The sequence below is a fragment of the Chlorocebus sabaeus genome, chromosome 11 (genome assembly GCF_047675955.1).
Source record: "Chlorocebus sabaeus isolate Y175 chromosome 11, mChlSab1.0.hap1, whole genome shotgun sequence".
In the NCBI taxonomy this organism is placed as follows: Eukaryota; Metazoa; Chordata; class Mammalia; order Primates; family Cercopithecidae; genus Chlorocebus; species Chlorocebus sabaeus.
Window position 1 is genome coordinate 117,219,237 of NC_132914.1, and position 19,130 is coordinate 117,238,366.

Consider the following 19,130-nt stretch of genomic DNA (forward strand, 5'->3'; position numbering starts at 1 on the left):
TTTCATTTCCACAAGCCAATTCACTTTGCAGTTTCCAGAAGTAGCAAACTACTCTTGCTCCCTCACTATCCTGGAGAAACAAGAAAACAGATGCCTGCTCAGAACATTAAGCAGTGTCTAATTGCCCCAGAAGGGCGACCTGGCAGTGGGTAGTTTGTCCCATGCTTTTGAAGCCCTGAGTAGACAGAGGCCAGATTTCTTCATGCATTGCTCATGTCCATCCAATGAGCCAGCAGCAGTTGGGAATGGAGTCCAAAAATAGGTGATCCCTGTCCCAATACTTACTCCTAAATCAGTGGTTGCTAACCTATTTTCTATCAAGACACATGCTCAAATGCTTCTGTTGCTTTCAGTTTGCCCAAAGGGCTAGCCATAACTACACCTTTTCCCTTCCGCCTGAGAAAACATAGTGAGCATTTTGAATTTGTTCTTAGTGCTATTTTTTGAAGTAAAGGATTTATTGTATTACTTTATCAGTAATAAGAAATGACTTATAACACATCTCACAGTTGATTATGACCAAAGATCAGTGTGTTCATAGTTAGAGCTTTATATAAGTGTTCGTAATTTTTTTTTCAAAACAGTACGTGGGCATTGTTAGAAGTCTCTTAATATGTTTGATTTCTTTTTTAAAAAGTCTCTCCCATCCCACCTGCTCACATTAAATGTAGTGAATTTTTTTCATTGTTGGTTTTCTTTAAATCAGTATGTTGATTTTTTTCTTTAAATCATGTTTTGGTTGATTGACTGTTGTGAGCCAAGACTTTTCTGAATGCTGGAGAGGTTGCAGAAGTTGAGCGACCCTTTCCTTTGAGGAGTCTGAGTTTAATGCTAGTATTAAAGTTTATTTTAGGGAGATAACTTACTGTATTGGGAAAGTCACAACCTCTTTGAAGTTCAGTTTCCTCATCTAAAGAGTAGGTTAATAATACCTGTCTAACGGATTATTTTGAGGATTTAATGAAATAGTTCATGTGACACCAGTTGGCACTAGTGCCTGGCTCAGGGTGGGTACTCAGTGCAGTTGTTAATTCCACTTGCATCTAGAGAACCATGCAAGAGACTCATTAGATTCTTAAAATATGTGAAGGCTGCTTTTAAAAAATATGAATTAGAAGATGAAAACAAGGCTGGGCGCGGTGGCTCATGCCTGTAAACCCAGCACTTTGGGAGGCAGAGGCAGGCGGATCACCTAAGGTTGGGAGTTTGAGAGCAACCTGGCCAACACGGTGAAACCCTGTCTCTACTAAAAATACAAAAATTAGCCAGGCTTGGTGGCACACGCCTATAGTCCCAGCTACTCGTGAGGCTAAGGCAGGAGAATCGCTTGAACTTGGGAGGAGGAGGTTGCAATGAGCCAAGATAGCACCACTGCACTCCCGCCTGGGCGACAGAGTGAGACTCCATCTCAAAAAAAGAAAACAAAACAAGAACTGAGAGCTGGAGTTTATTAGAAAAGGCTTCATGGGCTGAGCGCAGTGGCTCATGCCTGTAATCCCAGCACTTTGGGAGGCCAAGGTGGGTGGATCATGACGTCAGGAGTTCAAGTCCAGCCTGACCAACATGGTGAAACCCTGTCTCTACGAAAAATACAAAAATTAGCTGGTGTGGTGGCATGTGCCTGTAATCCCAGCTACTCGGGAGGCTGAGGCAGGAGAATTGCTTGAACCCAGGAGGCGAAGGTTGCAGTGAGCAAAGATCGCGCCATTGCACTCCAGCCTGGGTGACAGAGCGAGACTCTGTCTCCAAAAAAAAGAGGCTTCATGGAGGATGTACGATTTAAAGAGGCTCTAGAACTTAGTTTATCAAACTGTAGGTATTATAAGGAAAAGGAATGGACAGATTCTGGCCTGGAGGAGGAGTTTGGGCTCTTCCATCCTCCCCCACTTTCAGGGAGTGCCACCAATTTTTTAGCCCCACATACCATGTTACCTTTTCAGTGACTTCACAAAAAATAATTCTGTAACCAGTGGTAAAACCCTATGGGGCTAATCCATATTAGCATTACAACTCTTTCCATGGCAACCATCAACCAATCCAGAACCTTATAGTAAGGCAGAATGTAAGAAGCATTTTCATCAACAAATACCCAATTTTACTGGTAGAATGTCCCCCTGGGACATTACCAGACTACCTAGCTGCTATATCCAAAATCTAAACTCTGCTATTCCATATTTCTTTTTCTTTCTTTTCTTTTCCTTGTTTTTTTTTTTCTTCTGAGACAGAGTCTTGCTCTGTCACCCACACTGGAGTGCAGTGGTGTAATCTCTGCTCACTTCAGCCTCCGCCTCCTGGGTTCAAGCCATCCTCCTGCCTTAGCCTCTCGAGTAGCTGGGATTACAGGTACCACCACGCCCGGCTAATTTTTGTATTTTTAGTAGAGACAGGGTTTCACCATGTTGGTCAGGCTGGTCTTGAACTCCTGACATCAGGTGATCCCCCCCACCTTGGCCTCCCAAAGTGCTGGGATTAACAAGTGTGAGCCACCAGGCCTGGCCTTTTTCTTTTCCTTTTTTTTTTTTTTTTTTTTTTTTTGGAGACAGAGTCTGGCACTGTCGCCCAGGCTGCAATGCAGTGGTGTCATCTTGGCTCACTGCAACCTTCACCTCCCAGGCTCAAGCCGTCCTCCTACCTCAGCCTCCTGAGTAGCTGAGACTACAGGGATACACTACCACACCCGGCTAATTTTTTTGTATTTCTTGTAGAGACAGAGTTTTACCATGTTGCCCAGGCTGGTCTTGAATTACTGAGCTCAAGCCATCTGCCTTGCCTCAGCCTCCCAAAGTGCTGGGATTACAGGTGTGAGCCACCACACCTGGCCCCATATTTCCATGTTGTAACATTTAATAGGAAATGCTTTTTTTTTTTTTTTTGAGACAGTCTCTGTCGCTCAGGCTGGAGTGCCGTGGCATGATCCCAGCTCACTTCAACCTCTCTCTCGCAGTTTCAAGCAATTCTTGTGCCACAGCCTCACGAGTAGCTTGGATTACAGGCATGTGCACCACACTTGGCTAATTTTTGTATTTTTAGCAGAGGCGGGGTTTTGCCATGTTGGCCAGGCTGGTCTCAAACTCCTGACCTCAAGTCATCCACCTGCCTCACCCTTCCAAAGTGCTGAGATTACAGGTGTGAGCCATCGCTCCCAGCCAGCAGGAAATACTTTAAGAAAAAATCTTGCCATGAATTTTTTCTGTAAGGAAATAGCATTATGCTTGAATTCTTGTTGAGTAGTTTGTATAAAGTGGACATAACAAATAAGGTAAAACTGAGAGAGAGGAGAAAGGTTTTATATCTAATTATGTAGAATTTGTGACTGTTGGTAATAGTTAGGGGCAAGGGCCAAAAATCAACATGATTCCTCTTCTGTCAGTTTTACTCTAAAGGGAAGATTGAAAGATAAAATTCTTAATATTTAAATTTTACCACTGAAACCTGAACTCATTATGTAATATGGGGGTTTTACAGGCTTTGTTTTGTTCCCTGTTACAGACAACCTTAGGCCAAAAATGAGTTAATATAGACATGTTTTTCCTGTATTCAAATTTGTCTGCTATGTGCCTGGCCCACTTCCGAGTACTGGGTTTATGGCAACAAACAAAACAAAGGCCCAGACCTTTTGGAACTTACATCAAGGGCAGAGGGAGGGGCAATAGCTCGATTAACAAAGAACTATCTGTCAGGTGTAATAAGTGCTACAGAGAAAAATTAAACAGGGGAAAGGAATGGAGGCCGGCACAGGTAGGGCTAGGGCGAACAAAGGAGGCCTCTCTGATAAGATGACATTTGAGAAGAGACCCAAGTGGAGTGCAGAAACAGGCCTCGTGAATGCCTGAGGAAAGCAGTTCGAGGCAGAGGGGAATCATATGCACAGATTTTGAAATAAGAGGCTGCTCAGCAGGTCTGAGGGCAGCAAGGAGGCCAGTGTGAGTGGAACAAAGAGAATGCAGCGGAGAAAAGAGGAGATCTGAGATAAGATTGGGATGCAGGGAGGAATCCTGTAGAATCTTAGAAGTCATGGTAAGGACTTTATTATATTTTATTCTGAGTAAGAAAGCTTCTAGAGGGTTTTGAGCAATGACACAGTCTGACTTGGGTTTCTGAGGATTGCTCTGCTGCAAAAAGTAGGCTATAGGAGGGCAAGGGTAGGAGCAGGAGACCAAGTAGGTGGCTGCATAGTCAGTAGTCTTCGTGGGTGGCAATGCTGGCTGGGACTAGGATGGGAGAGTGGAGGTGGGGGGAAATGCTAACATCCTGGATATTAATTTTAATAAATATCATATAGCACCTATTATATGCCGGGCACTGTTCCAGTGGCTTTATAAATATCAGCTCATCTCATACTTATAATAGTCCTCTGAGGTATATTTCAGCAGTAGAGTCCACAGGATATGTGGCTGGGTTGGATGTGGGTTGTGAGGAGAAAATCAAAGATAATTCCTGTTTGGGGACCAAAACTCCTAAGAATGAAGTTGCCATCTCCTGAGAAGGGAAGAGTCAAGGAGGAGCATGTTTGGGTGGAGGCCCTCGAATCAGGAGTTCAGGTTTGGACATGTTGAGTGTGACGCACATTAGTGTTTCAAGTGGATGTGATAAGTAGGCAGTTAGATACTAAGAACCTAAGTCAGGCCAGGTGCGGTCTCTCATGTCTGTAATCCCAGGACTTTGGGAGGCCAAGGCAGGCGGGTCACCTGAGGTCAGGAGTTTGAGACCAGTCTGGCCAACATGATGAAACCCTATCTCTACTAAAAATACAAAAATTAGCTGCATTTAGTGGTGGGTTCCTGTAACCCTAGCTACTCAGGATGCTGAGGAAGGAGAATTGTTTGAACCCGGAAGGCAGAGGTTGCAGTGAGCCGAGATTGTGCCACTGCACTCCAGCCTGTGCGACAGAGCGAGACTCCACCTCAAAAAAAAAAAAAAAAAAAAGACGAAGAACCTAAGTCAGAGGAGTGGTCAGGGCTGAGGGCTGGAGATAAATTACAAATGAGATCTCAAAGCATTCAGGAAGAAGCACCAACCTGGTATCTATTTTTCTGCTAAACCTAACCAGAAGTGGACAAAAGAGCTGTGTTTTATCTTGGGTGTGGTGGTATAGTAGCACGCACTCTCATTGGCTTTGGGATCAGACCTACATTTGAATTCTAGCTCCATCATTTACTAGCTAAGTGACCTCAATTATGTGACCTAATCTGGGCTAGCTTCAGTTTCTTTATCCTGCAGCATTGTTAAGATAAAATGAAATAGCATATGTATGTTACCTAGAGCAGTGCTTGGACTTAGAAAATGCTAAATAATACTCATCTTCCTTTTCCTTGGGTTTAGTTTGTTGAATTCAACCCAGACTAACAGAAGAAGAGCTTCTCTTCCAGGATTAAAGAAGTCTGAATTTACAGCCTACTCCCATGTACATGTTTTTTGGGGCGTGCCTATTTAATGATAAGCTCCAAAAAAAAAAAGAATTTCAAATCCATCTCTTTATCAAATGAGAATGACTTTATAAAAGAAAAGACTTTAGTGAGGTTTATAAAGGGAACGGGGAAAGTAGTCCTGGGTTCTGAGTATTAAAAGATTCCACATGCAAAAGCAGGGTGAGGTATAGGTAGAAACACTGAGCAGCAAATCCATGGATCAGTCATGTGTAATTTACATCAAAGGCTAAGTAAATCTACTTGAGCCATGGAGATGACCTATAGGAGGAAATAGTGCCCTTTCCTAGGGATGGGCTATGTAAATCAAAGGGAATTATCTCATTAATTATCTGGTGATCCTGGTGGAACCTTGCTAAAGAGGCACTTGTGGGCTTAAAGTTAATCCCACTTCTATTTTCTACAGTCATAGCTTGACTTTTGCAAGAAGCCCTCACTTAAGGTGTTCAGATTTTATCTCATACAGTACGCATTTGAATACCTGCCATGTGCCATGTACTTTATTAGGGAAACAAAGATAAATAGGAGATATAATTTCTGCCCTTAAATCCTTTCCAGTCTAAGAGAAAACAGACAACTAAACAGAGTGTGTGATAAGTTCTCTAATAAGAGTATTGCAGCACTGCAAATAATGTAGTCATTTTACCCTGGGATCTTACAATGGCGATATAGAAGTTATGTCTGAACTGGGCTGTTAAGGTTAAGAATTTATCAGGTGAAAATTTGAGGAAAGTCATTCCAAAAGAGGGTATATCGTGAACAAAGTCAAAGAGGCATGTTCAGGGAAGAAAAAGCCATACTTTAATTAATAGTCTTGTTTTTATGGTGGTGGGAAGAAGAAAGTGACCACCAGTTTGGAAAACAGTTTTTCTCTAACCCTCTCCAGTTCCAAACAAGAACATTTTAACTTTGTAACCTTCTTTTTAGGTCTAAGAAGTCTCCTGGTGAGCCATGTGACCAAAACAGGTGATGGCGGGGTGTAGCTGGGGAAGTATTAAAAATGCTACAGTTTTCTTTATTAGGATTAGACATGACTGCTCTTTCCTGAGAGAATGCTGAATATGTCCCTGTGTCATCACTTGTCTCCAATGAAGGCTCCTCAGGGTACACCCCAGTCTATTTCTATCCCTGTTCTAAGTTAAAGTTTGTTGAGTAGAATGTCATTCCAACTGCCCATCTTCCCCTAGCCTTCCTGTTTATTACGAAAAGGTTCTCAATTTCTTTTCCAAACATTTTCATGAAATCTCCTTTTGAAAGTATAAACATTTCACATTCCAGGAAGCCCAAGATAGTCATAGTATTTCCACCCTTGAAGAAACCGAAGCCCCTTCCAAGGTGGACATGTTCTTAGGAACTATGCAGTGCCTCAGTTTAGCTGGGTGGTAATCATTTTAGCTTGGCTGCATTTTCTTTTTTTTTTTTTTTTTTTTTTTTTTGAGACGGAGTCTAGCTCTGTCGCCCAGGCTGGAGTGCAGTGGCCGGATCTCAGCTCACTGCAAGCTCCGCCTCCCAGGTTTACGCCATTCTCCTGCCTCAGCCTCCCGAGTAGATGGGACTACAGGCGCCCGCCACCTCGCCCGGCTAGTTTTTTGTGTTTTTTAGTAGAGACGGGGTTTCACCGTGTTAGCCAGGATGGTCTCGATCTCCTGACCTCGTGATCCACCCGTCTCGGCCTCCCAACGTGCTGGGATTACAGGCTTGAGCCACCGCGCCCGGCCTTGGCTGCATTTTCATATCCACTCTCTCCATTTAGCTGCAAGACCTTTTAAGTCCTCTCTGTTACTACTAACTACCATTCATGGATGAAAGCAAGTGCCTAAATTCCTTACAGCTCTGCCTGTTAGGGGTGTCCTTCTCTCCACCCTCCATCAGTCCTTGTGCCAGATTTTCTTAAGCTCTGTCTTCAGGCTCTTTAAGGTCTGCTCTTATTTACATTTAATCTGTTAGACTTTTCTGTGCCAGTGACTTAAACATCAGCTCTAAAGTCAGAGTTGATCTTTCAGGTTATTAGAGCTGGCTTATAATAATGATGAAGGTGAATACAGTAATGGCAACAGCTAACACATGTACTGCCTACTGTGTACCAGACACTGTTCCAAGCACTTTACATATATTTATTTCAGTCATACAACCTTGTGAGGTAGGTACTACTTTCTCCTAAATGTAAGGGAAGAACCTAAGACACAGAGAATTAAGCAGTTTGCCTGTGGTCACACAGTACAGTAACTGATAGAGAAGAGACTATGTTCTTTTTAGACCTTGAGTTTTCCACAAGAACTATGTCTTCTTTGTCTCTGTATCCCCAGTTCAAAGCATAGTAGTGTTCCATCCATGTTGGAATTAGTGCAAAGTGCCAGGCCATCAAGTTAACATAGGGAATAGTGTCATTTTGGTTAAGAAAAAAAAAGACTGGGCCGGGCGCGGTGGCTCAAGCCTGTAATCCCAGCACTTTGGGAGGCCGAGACGGGCGGATCACGAGGTCAGGAGATCGAGACCATCCTGGCTAACACGGTGAAACCCCGTCTCTACTAAAAAATACAAAAAACTAGCCGGGCGAGGTGACGGACGCCTGTAGTCCCAGCTACTCGGGAGGCTGAGGCAGAAGAATGGCGTAAACCCGGGAGGCAGAGCTTACAGTGAGCTGAGATCCGGCCACTGCACTCCAGCCTGGGCGACAGAGCGAGACTCCGTCTCAAAAAAAAAAAAAAAAAGACTGAATGAAAAGCTCCAATTGCGAGTACAGTGTAGTGTATTGGAAGTATCTGGGGCCTGTTTTATTATGAGTCCTCATAGAACATTTAAAAAGAAAATTAAAAGATCTATTCTGACTTCTGAAATGTTTTTATTAACAAGCAGTGGGGATCTGACATTAAATAACAGTGCTCTTCCAGAAACAAAAGCAGTATTAACATTTGTCCTTTTTTCTTTTTCAATTGAAGTTGGTGCTGCTGGAGTTGCTGGTCTTTGATGCTGGGGGATTACGTTTCTGATAGTGACCGAAAGGATAATAACAAAACTTTCATTGTGCTCTAATTTAGACATTAGTTCAAATAAAACAAAATTAAACATGGCCCTATCTAGTGGATGTATACCATCTAAATGTCACACAGTAGCTTGTATACATGCCTCCTGTAAACAGTATGACCAGGAAAACATTGACTTTATCAGGCATTCCCTCACATGATTAATAACATTGTTAGAGCATCAGACCTTCCTCATTCCAGGGGATGAGTTTTTGTCATCCCTGGAAATCATCCAATATGTGACTATTTGTTTTTGACTTAAAAAGGGGTAATGAAATGGAAAGAAACTGAAATGGGAGTCAGGAGCTAACAAGTTCTGTGATCTTGGGCAGGGACCTTCATGCAAATTGTATCCTTACAGGTCGAACTTTGTTGACCCATGCCTCAGTTTCATCACCTGCAAAGTTAGGGCTTTGAACCAGATTATCTCTGAAGTTTCAACTCTCAAATTGCATGTTTTCCTTTGAGCTAAAGCCAATATTCTATTTGGAATTTTCACTTTATCATAAATAATTATTAGCTGTAGTGTATTACATAGTTAACCTGTGCTAAACATTTCATATATATTATTGCATTTTAATGCTAGCATAACTTGAAAGGTAGTTTTTTTTAATCACCATCTTTCAGATGAGGAAACTGAGGTATAGAGTGGTTAGATAATTTTTTGAAGGTCGTACAGCTATGTACTTTATTTCCCTTAAAATAATTACTATATTTTTGCCTTATTTGTGTACTTCTCAAATCACCTGCCAGTTTATACAAATATTTATTCTTGCTTTATATTGGCTGCTTCATAAGGGTTCATCTCATCTTCAGCTACTTAAGAATGAAGATTGTGTCTCATACTTTATATCTCTCACAGGGACATGAAACTGTACATGTTCAAAATTGAAGGTCTTTTAAAAATTAAAAAAAAAAAGCAAATGACTCCTTTCCTCCCTCAATCTTTCTAAGCTTACACTTTGTGAAATTTGTTTTGATTATTATATCACTCTCGGGCCAGGTGTGGTGGCTTACGCCTGTAATCCCAACACTTTGGGAGGCCGAGGCGGGTGGATCACGAGGTCAGGAGATCAAGACCACAGTGAAACCCTGTCTCTACTAAAAATACAAAAAATTAGCTGGGCACAGAGGTGGGCACCTGTAGTCCCAGCTACTGGGGAGGCTGAGGCAGGAGAATGATGTGAATCCGGAAAGCGGAGCTTGCAGTGAGCCGAGATTGCGCCACTGCACTCCAGCCTGGGCAACAGAGCGAGACTCCGTCTCAAAAAAAAAATGAAGATTTTGTCTTATTCTTTATATCTCTCACAGGGACATGAAACTTTGTACATTTTCAAAATTGAAGGCCTTTAAAAAAAAAAAAAAAAAGGCAAATGACTCCTTTCCTCCCTCAATCTTTCTAAGCTTATACTTTCTGAAATTTGTTGTGATTATTATATCACTCTCCCCAGCCTCATTATTACTGAAATTCCTGATCTTTGTTTGATGTTACCAACACAATTTTTTTTTCTTTCGCCTTTCTCCCTAGATGTTGATGTCTTATGAGTTTGCCTTTTTTGAAGAGGCGGAGGTCTCACTGTGTCACCCAGGTTGGAGTACGGTAGCTATTTACAGGCACGATAATAGCTTGCCGTAGCCTTGAACTCTTAGGCTTTATTTCTTCTGATTATTAAGAAATACAACCTCCAGCCAAAAGCATACCAAATGAATCAGTAGTCTGATGGAAAAATAAAGAAATATTTTGCATCAAAAAATGAGATAGGCTGCACGTGGTGGCTCATGCCTGTAATCCCAACACTTTGGGAGGCTGAGGTGGCATATTGCTTGAGCCCAGGAGTTTGAGACCAGCCTGGTGAAACCCCGTCTCTACCAAAACAAAAAAACAAAAATTAGCCAAGTGTGGTGGCGTGTGCCTGTAGTCCCAGCTGCTTGTGGGCCTGAGAGGGGAGGACCATCTGAGACCTGGGAGGTCAAGACTGCAGTGAGCCATGATCACGCCACTGCACAGTCCAGCCTGGTGACAGGGTGCAACCCTATCTCAGAAAGAAAAAAAAAAATACGTACTTCAGTAGAATATTCAAACATTATTTTTGTTTGTTTGTTTTTTAGTTTTTTGGGGGTGTTTTTCTTTCTTTTTTTTCTTTTCTTTCTTTCTTTTCTTTCTTTTTTTGAGACAGGGTCTTGCTCTGTCGCCCAGGCTGGAGTGCAGTGGTGTGATCTCGGCTCACTGCAACCTCCACTGCATGGTTCAGGTGATTCTCCTGCCTCAGCCTCCTGAGTAGCTGGGATTACAGCATGTGCCACCATGCCTGGCTAATTTTTGTGTTTTTGGTAGAGATGGGGTTTCACCATGTTGGCTAGGCTGGTCTTGAACTCCTGACCTCAGGCAGTCCTCCCACCTCGGCCCCCCAAAGTGCTGGGATTATAGGCGTGAGCACCTGGCCTCAAACATTATTTAAACAGTAATTTTAAAATATTATTTATAATAATAACTATTATTTAAAAAGTAACTTATCCAGAGTAAAAATTCCTAGGAATCTTATCCCCCAGAGGTGATATTACTGATTACATTTTGATGAATAGCCTTACAAGCATTCTTCTATGCATGTATACACCTAAATAAATATAAGCACGTAATAGCATGTAAGTGGGAGCAAACGTGCTTTTTTTTTTTACTTAACATTACATTGTTGAAGGCCTTCCATGTTGGGGTAAATGTGTGTAGCATTTTCATTGCACTGATACACCATAATGTTTTTAATCCAGTCTGCTAACAGAGAACATTTAGATTGCCTCCAGTTTTTCACTATCAGAAGCATTGCCTCAGTGAACATACCTGTACACACATCTTGGGCACAGGGTGGGTTTCATGTGCCTGCATCTCATGTCTGGACTAAGGTAGCATTAGTAAGGTAGCACAGCAGATGCCCACAGTCACAGCCATTCTCACATAGCAGCATAAAGGTGCAGGAACCCGGGAACTCAGTGTGGGATATGTGGCAAATGTCTGCCTTCTCGGGCTTCAAACTTTGGGTTGTTCAGAAAACAGATACTTGTTAAACACAAAAATATAATAAGCTTGAACAATGCAAAGCATTGTTTTGTTAAAATCTCAAATTTTTCAGCTGAACAAATTGTCGTTTATGTGTTTGCTTTCGTTTGGTAGCAAAGTAGTGCTGTGCACAGTCTAAAGAAGATGACCTGTTTTTTTAAATGAAGATAGAACTCGAAAGGAAAATGGACTTATTCTAATAAAAAAAAGTTAACCATTTACTCTCCAAATATGCATTGAGTACCAATGATGTGCTAAGTAAATGTCCTGAATGCTTGAGCTCAAAGTCTAGCAGGTGAGAAATTAAAGTAATAAAATAAGTTTTAAACTAATTGAAGTCAAGGATGAGAGAACAGGAAAAGAAAATGTTTTCCTGTAAATACATATTTGCAAACATCTGGATTCTGCTCAGCCTAAGTTTTGTAGTTTCTTCTCCTTCTTTAGCCTTTCACTGTCAAGTGCATTGCTGTTAAAATTACAGGTCCTTGATATTTTTGTAGTTCATAAACATAATGATTGGGCTTTCACACTTGTTTGAGGTGTGCCTTCCTCAAACCTTGTTTATAATGTCAGCACATTACCTGTCTGATGTGGGAAGAAAAAATTACAGGTTCTTGTTTCCTGTGATTTGCTTTTCCATTTTTTCCCTTTCTCCCTAAATTGGTATCTCATTTGGTTACCTATCCCTCACTCGCTCTGTGACCAAGGCATCTCCTCTGGGCCTCAGTTTCTTCATCTGTGTAATGAAGGAGTTCAGATAACTGATTTTCTTTTATTTTGGTAAGGTCCAGCTCTGACATTCTTGAAATCTAAGATGGTACCAGATCTGTCTTCTCTGTTTCATCCCCAGTACCTAGGATAAATCTAGCCACACAGAAAGGCTTATTAAACTTTTGTTGACATTTATTTTAAATTTGGGGTCTGTGTGTCTACTCTAGTTTCTTGGATTTTTTTTCTTATTTTCATTCTGTAGCTACCTACTGTACATTTAAACTTTTATTTCTCAAGGACAGTTTGTTTCAGCCTTGAAAGATCCTTCATTCAGTTCAGTTCAGGCATTTCTTGGCCAGGCACTGGACTAGCTACTGGGAGTGCAAAAATGAATTAGACACTGTCACTATACTTAAAAAGCTTCAGATGAGGTGAAGGACTCATAAGAAGATAACTCATAAAATGTAATATGTCCTCTGCTAGAGTTTGTGCCTGGGGTGCTATGAGAACGCAAAGGAGGGTCACTCTGGAATGCCTAGGAGCACAGAAAGCTTCTGGGAAGAAATTATGCTATAGCTAAGTCTAGAAAGACAGAGTTAGTCCTGTGAAAAATAGGGAAGAAGCATGCCTAGGGAAAGAACAAGGATAAAGGGAACAGAGTTACAGGAGATAGAAGGTTGGCAGGGGACTGGCCTTGGAAGGCTTTTTGTGCCTGTTTGTAATAGGGAACTACTAAAAGATTTCAGCAAGAAAATATCTTTTCATATTACATTTTTATATATGTCTTTTTATTTTAAAGCGATCTACTAATATGGGCCCTATTCGTGGTCATTAGGGGAACCAAGTGTTTTCTCTGGAAAGGTCATCTTTTATCTTCTAAGATCATCTTACTTAGTCTTTGGCGTTCTGCAGTTTCTTTATGATATATCTAGGTGTGGATTTCTTTTTATTTCTTCTGCTTTGGGTTCATTGGGCATCTTGAGTTTGTGAATTGGTGTCTTTCATTGTTAGGAGATTATCAGCCATTACCTCATCAAGTATTGCCTCAGTCACATTCACTCTGTCCTTTCTGGAACTGCAGTTTAAACTTACGGGGACTATACTAACATAGCGCTTCTCTTTTCCATCTTTGTCTTTGTATTGTAGTGTAGATAGTTCCTTCTGACTAGTCTTCTAATTTGGTAATTTTCTCTTCAGTCACATGTGTTCTTAAACTCTGTCCATTAGGTTAAGAAGAAACTGCAAAGCTTTTTATTCCTCCAAAGTAGGTTATGCCATTTTACACTCCCACCAACAGTGTGTGGGAATTCCAGCTGTTGACATTCCCAGTATTTTGTGTTGTTGTTCTTTCTTTTTTTTTTTTTTTTTTTGAGACAGAGTCTTGCTGTGTCGCCCAGGCTAGAGTGCAGTGGCCGGATCTCAGCTCACTGCAAGCTCTGCCTCCCGGGTTTATGCCATTCTCCTGCCTCAGCCTCTCGAGTAGCTGGGACTACAGGCGCCCGCCACCTCACCCAGCTAGTTTTTTGTATTTTTTAGTAGAGACGGGGTTTCACCGTGTTAGCCAGGATAGTCTCGATCTCCTGACCTCGTGATCCGCCCGTCTCGGCCTCCCAAAGTGCTGGGATTACAGGCTTGAGCCACCGCGCCCGGCCTGTTGTTCTTTCTAATTGTAGCCTTCTTGTGAGTATGTAGTGGTATCTCATTGCGACTTTAATTTACATTTCTCTGGTCACTAATGATGTGGAGCGTTTCTTCATTTGCCTATTGGCCATTCATTTATTTTTGTCTTTGAAGTATTTGTTCAAATGTTTTGCTCATTTAAAAAATTATGTCTTTTTATTGAGTTAGAGGTTTTTATATATTCTGAATACAAGTCAGATATATGTGTTATAAACATTTTCTCCCAGTCTGAGCTTTAGCGATCTATTTTCTTTTATTTTCTTTCTTTTTTTTTTTTTTTTGAGACGGAGTCTCTCTCTGTTGCCCAGGCTGAAGTGCGGTGGCGTGATCTCGGCTCACTGCAAGCTCCACTTCCTGGGTTCACGCCATTCTCCTGCCTCAGCCTCCTGAGTAGCTGGGACTACAGGCACCCGCTCCCACGCCTGGCTAATTTTTTTGTGTTTTTTAGTAGAGACAGGGTTTCACTGTGTTAGCCAGGATGGTCTCGATCTCCTGACATCATGATCCACCTGCCTTGGTCTCCCAAAGTGCTAGAATTACAGGTGTGAGCCACCTCGCCTGGCCTAGATCTGTTTTCTTAATGATGTCTTCTAATGCTTAGAAGTCTTTAATTTTGATACTACCTATTGGGTTTTGTGACGTTTTTTGTTTTTGTTTGCTTGAGACAGAGTCTTACTCTGTTGCCCAGGCTGGAGTGCAGTGGCATGATCTTGGCTCACTGCAACCTCTGCCTCCCAGGTTCAAGCAATTCTCGTGCTTCAGCCTCCCAAGTAACTGGGATTAACAGTTGTGTGCTACTACGTGCAGCTAATTTTTTTATTTTTATTAGAGACAGAGTTTTTCAATGTTGCCTAGGCTAGTCTTGAACTCCTGGCCTCAAGTGATCTTCCCACCTTGGCCTCCCAAAGTGCTGGGATTACAGGCGTGAGCCACTGTACCTGGCCTGGGTTTTTAATTTTAAGTTAGTATTTTGTATTTCTAGATATCTTGGATCTTTTCCAAATCTGAGAAGATTGTATTTTACATTTTCCTCTTCCCTAGAGACTTTTTTTTCTTTTTCCCTGAGACAGTCTTGCTCTGTTGCCCAGAGCTGGAGTTCAATGGCGTGATCTCAGCTCACTGCAACCTCCACCTCCCAGGTTCAAGCAATTCTCCTGCCTCAGCTTCCCAAGTAGTTGGGATTATAGACGTGCACCACCACACCCAGCTAATTTTTGTATTTTTAGTAGGGACAAGATTTCACCATGTTGGCAAGGCTGGTCTTGAACTCCTGACTCGTGATCTGCCTGCCTCAGCCTCCCAAAGTGCTGGGATTACAGGCATGAGCCACTGAGCCCAGCCCCCGGAGATATTTTTAATATTTTATTTCTCTAAACATAGCAGCATTGTCTTAAAATCTGTATCTGATAATATCAGGATCTGAAGTTTTTATGAATCTGTTTCTACCAGTACTTCCTAATGAGTCCTTGTTTCCATGGGTATATGTTTTTAATTTTTTTACTATAATCTTGTTTTTATTAGAAAACTATTTATGGAGATTATTTAATCTTTGGATTGAAGGTACCATCCTCCAAAGAGGATTTGTGTTTTCTTCTGTTAAGTGTCTTGGGGGCACAACTAGTCTGGGATTTTAAAAAGTTAGACTTAAAAAGAAGCTACAAAAATAATATGGATTCTCAATACCCTTCATCCAGCTCCCCCTAATGTTAACATATTTTGTAATCATAGTGCAGTTATCAAAACCAGGAAATTAATATTGAGACACTACTATTAACTAATCTACATACCTATTGGAATTTTGTCAGTTTTCCCACAAATGTTCTTTTTCTGCTCCAGAATCCAGTTCAGGCTTCCATGTTGCACTTAGTTGTCATGTTTCTTTTTTCTCCTCCAATCTCTGCCAGTTTCTCAGTCTTTGTTGTTGTTGGGTTTTGTTTTGTTTTGTTGTTGTTGCTGTTGTTGTTGAGACAGAGTCTCACTGTGTTGCCCAGGTTGGAGTGCAGTGGCACGATCTCGGCTTACTGCAACCTCTACCTCCCGGGTTCATGCGATTCTCCTGCCTCAGCCTCCCAAGTAGCTGGGACTACAGTCGCCTGCCACCACACCCAGCTAATTTTTTTTGTATTTTTAGTAGAGACGGAGTTTCACTATGTTGGCCAGGCTGGTCTTGAACTCCTGAGCTTGTGATCTGCCCACCTTGGCCTCCCAAAGTGCTGGGATTACAAGCATACCTTGTTTTTCTTTCCCCTCCCCTCCCCTCCGTTTCTCTTCTCTCTCTCTTTCTTGCTTTTTCTCGCTTTCTTTCCTTCTTTCTTTCTCTTTTTTCTTTTGCTTTCTTTCTCTTTCTTTTTCTTTCTCTTTCGTTTTAATTGATGAGCGTTCATTCTGAATAGTCTTTGTTTCTCTTGAAATTGATACTTTTGAAGACTACTGATCAATTATTTGGTACAAAGTCATTCATTTGGGTTTGTCTAATGTTTTGTCATAATTAGATTGAGGTTATTCAATCAATTCAATTAGATTGAGGTTATTCTTGCCGAGAATAGCACAAGAGTACAGTTGGGCCCTTCTCAGTACATCATGTGGAGGACCTGTGATGTTGACTGCTTGGTTAAGGTAGTGTTTGCCAGGCTCCCCACGATAAATGATTTTTCCCTTTGTAATTAATAATCAATCTTATGGAGAGATATTTTGAGGATATGAAAATATCCTGTTTCTCATGAAACTTTTGCCCACAAATTTTAGCATTCATTCTCTAGTCTTGCCTGCAGCAATTACTGTGATGCTTGCCTAATGATTTTCTTTTTTCTTTTTTTTTGAGACAGAGTCTCGCTCTGTTACCCAGGCTGGAGTGCAGGGCACAGTCTCGGCTCACTGCAACCTCCACCTCCTAGGTTCAAGCGATTCTCCTGCCTCAGCCTCCCGAGTAGCTGGGATTACATGCATGCACCACCACGCCCAGCTAATTTTGTATTTTTAGTGGAGACAGGGTTTCTCCATATTGGTCAGACTGGTCTCGAACTCCTGACCTCAGGTGATCCACCCGCCTCGGCCTCCCAAAGTGCTGGGATTAGAGCGTGAGCTACTGCGTCTTCTATTTTCATCATTTCTTCTTTATTCTGTAAGGGAGAAGAGCCCTTCCCCCCCGTTTGCTGATTGAATTGTTTATCAGTGTAGACTCATGAATATTTATCCTATGTGTTATAATCCATTACTGTCATTATTTGTTTATTGATTAAATGGTCCTTGCCTTAGCCATTAGGAGCTCCTTCAGATTGACTACTATGTCAACCATCATTTTTTCATGTGCCACCATCATTTTTTAAGCACTTTCTTACTTTCCAGTACCATGAGATGTTCTAGGCTCATCCTGTATTTTTCCTGCCCCAACCCTGAAACTAGCCTTTTCTCCAAGGAGCCTTCGTTCATTTATTAGAGAATGGTATTTGGAAAGCAAGATTTGAGCGCTATGTGTGTATTGCTACTAGAGTGTCATTGTATTTAGGTGCTCTCAGAGGACAGAGCTAGGGAATAAGTATATGTATGCTCATAAACGCATGTATGTTTATCAGACTCCTCATTTGTATATATAAAACATTGTAAGGCCAGGCATAGTGGCTAACCTCTGTAATCCCAGCACTTTGGGGGGCCAAGGTGGGCGGATCACCTGAGGTCAGGAGTTTGAAACCAGCCTGACTAACATGGTGAAACCCTGTCTCTACTAAAAATACAAAAACAAATTAGCCAGGCTTGGTGGCGGGCACCTATAATCCCAAAAAAATCATAACTTTCATTTTTTGTTTTTTTTTTTTTTGAGACAGAGTCTTGCTCTGTCGCCCAGGCTGGAGTGCAGTGGTATGATCTCAACTCACTGCAACCTCCACCTTCCAGGTTCAAGCGATTCTCCTGCCTCAGCCTCCCGAGTAGCTGGGCTGGGACCACAGGTGTGCACCAGCACCCCTGGCTAATTTTATTGCATTTTTAGTAGAGATAGAGTTTTGCCGTGTTGACCAGGGTGGTCTGGAACTCCTGACCTCAAGTGATCCACCCGCCTCAGCCTCCCAAATTGGTGCTGGGATTACAGGCATGAGCCACCTGGCCAGGTTTTCTTTTCTGAAGAGTATTAATCTACCTTGCTGACATAGTAAGCTTGTCCAGTCTACTTCTACTCAGGTAAGTTCTTCTACCACTACGCTAGTGACATGTCTTCATCGATGCATTATAGTTGCAAAATATGGGGAAATCCCATGTGCCTAATAATAAGGGAATGGTAAAGGAAATACTTGATGGAATATTACAGCCACATAAAATGAGGATTAATAATAATAGGCCGGGCATGGTGGCTCACGCCTAATTCCAGCACTTTGGGAGGCTGAGGCGGGTGGATCACTTGAGATCAGGAGTTCGAGACCAGCCTGGCCAACATGGCAAAACTCCATCTCTACTGAAAATGCAAAAAAAATTAGCCAGGCATGGTGGTGCACACCTGTAATCCCAGCTACTCGGAAGGCTGAGGCAGGAGAATCATTTGAACACAGGAGGCAGAGGTTGCAGTGAGCCGAGATCGCACAACCACTCTCCAGTCTTGGCAGCAGAGTAAGACTTCATCTTAAATAATAATAATAATAATGTAGAAATGCTGTTGATATAATGCTAAGTAAAAAGTTATAACAGTAGGATTGTAAGTAATTGTACACACACACATATGTAGAAAGATTGGGGAAAAAATAAAGGCTAGCAGCATTTAAAAAATACCCATATTCTGCCGTGGGATTTTGTTACATTTAAATTTTAAAATAAATGTCATCATCCTTATTGTCACTGTCACTGCCACCCCAAAAGGTGCCCATTATCCATCATGCCCTGGCAGAAGAAATTTTGAGAATTTCTCTCTTAAGGTAAAACTCAATTATTCAGGCAGAATATGAAAATAGTAGATCTTTCCTATGATAATTTATAAGTTTTTAGTTCATTTGTTTCCTTTCAACAAATAAGTAAAATGGATACTCACGTGTAACTAGTGCAGTTTCTTTCCCTCCATTTAACAAGAAAGTGTATAGTGAACAGTTCTGCTTTGGCAAGTTTAAACAAGCTTAATCTAAAAGTTCTAGTTTGGGGAAATGTTCATATGTTATTAATCATGTCCATAACCAAAGTAATGACGGAACAGCTTTGCCCAGTGGGGAGGAAGTAATCTGTCCTAGATGGTACTCTGACCAACAGGGAAAGGAACACACT

General features: G+C 41.6%; 1 protein-coding gene and 1 non-coding gene across 4 annotated transcripts in view; both read left to right on the forward strand.

The window, feature by feature from the left end:
* The window catches only part of BICDL1 (BICD family like cargo adaptor 1), a 109,192-nt gene that overhangs the window by 50,480 nt on the left and 39,582 nt on the right, over positions 1–19,130 (forward strand). The gene's annotated exons all lie outside the window — the stretch shown is intronic.
* Positions 11,990–12,092, forward strand: LOC119624094 (small nucleolar RNA U13). The gene has a single exon (XR_005240180.1). It is a non-coding gene; the product is annotated as a small nucleolar RNA U13 (small nucleolar RNA).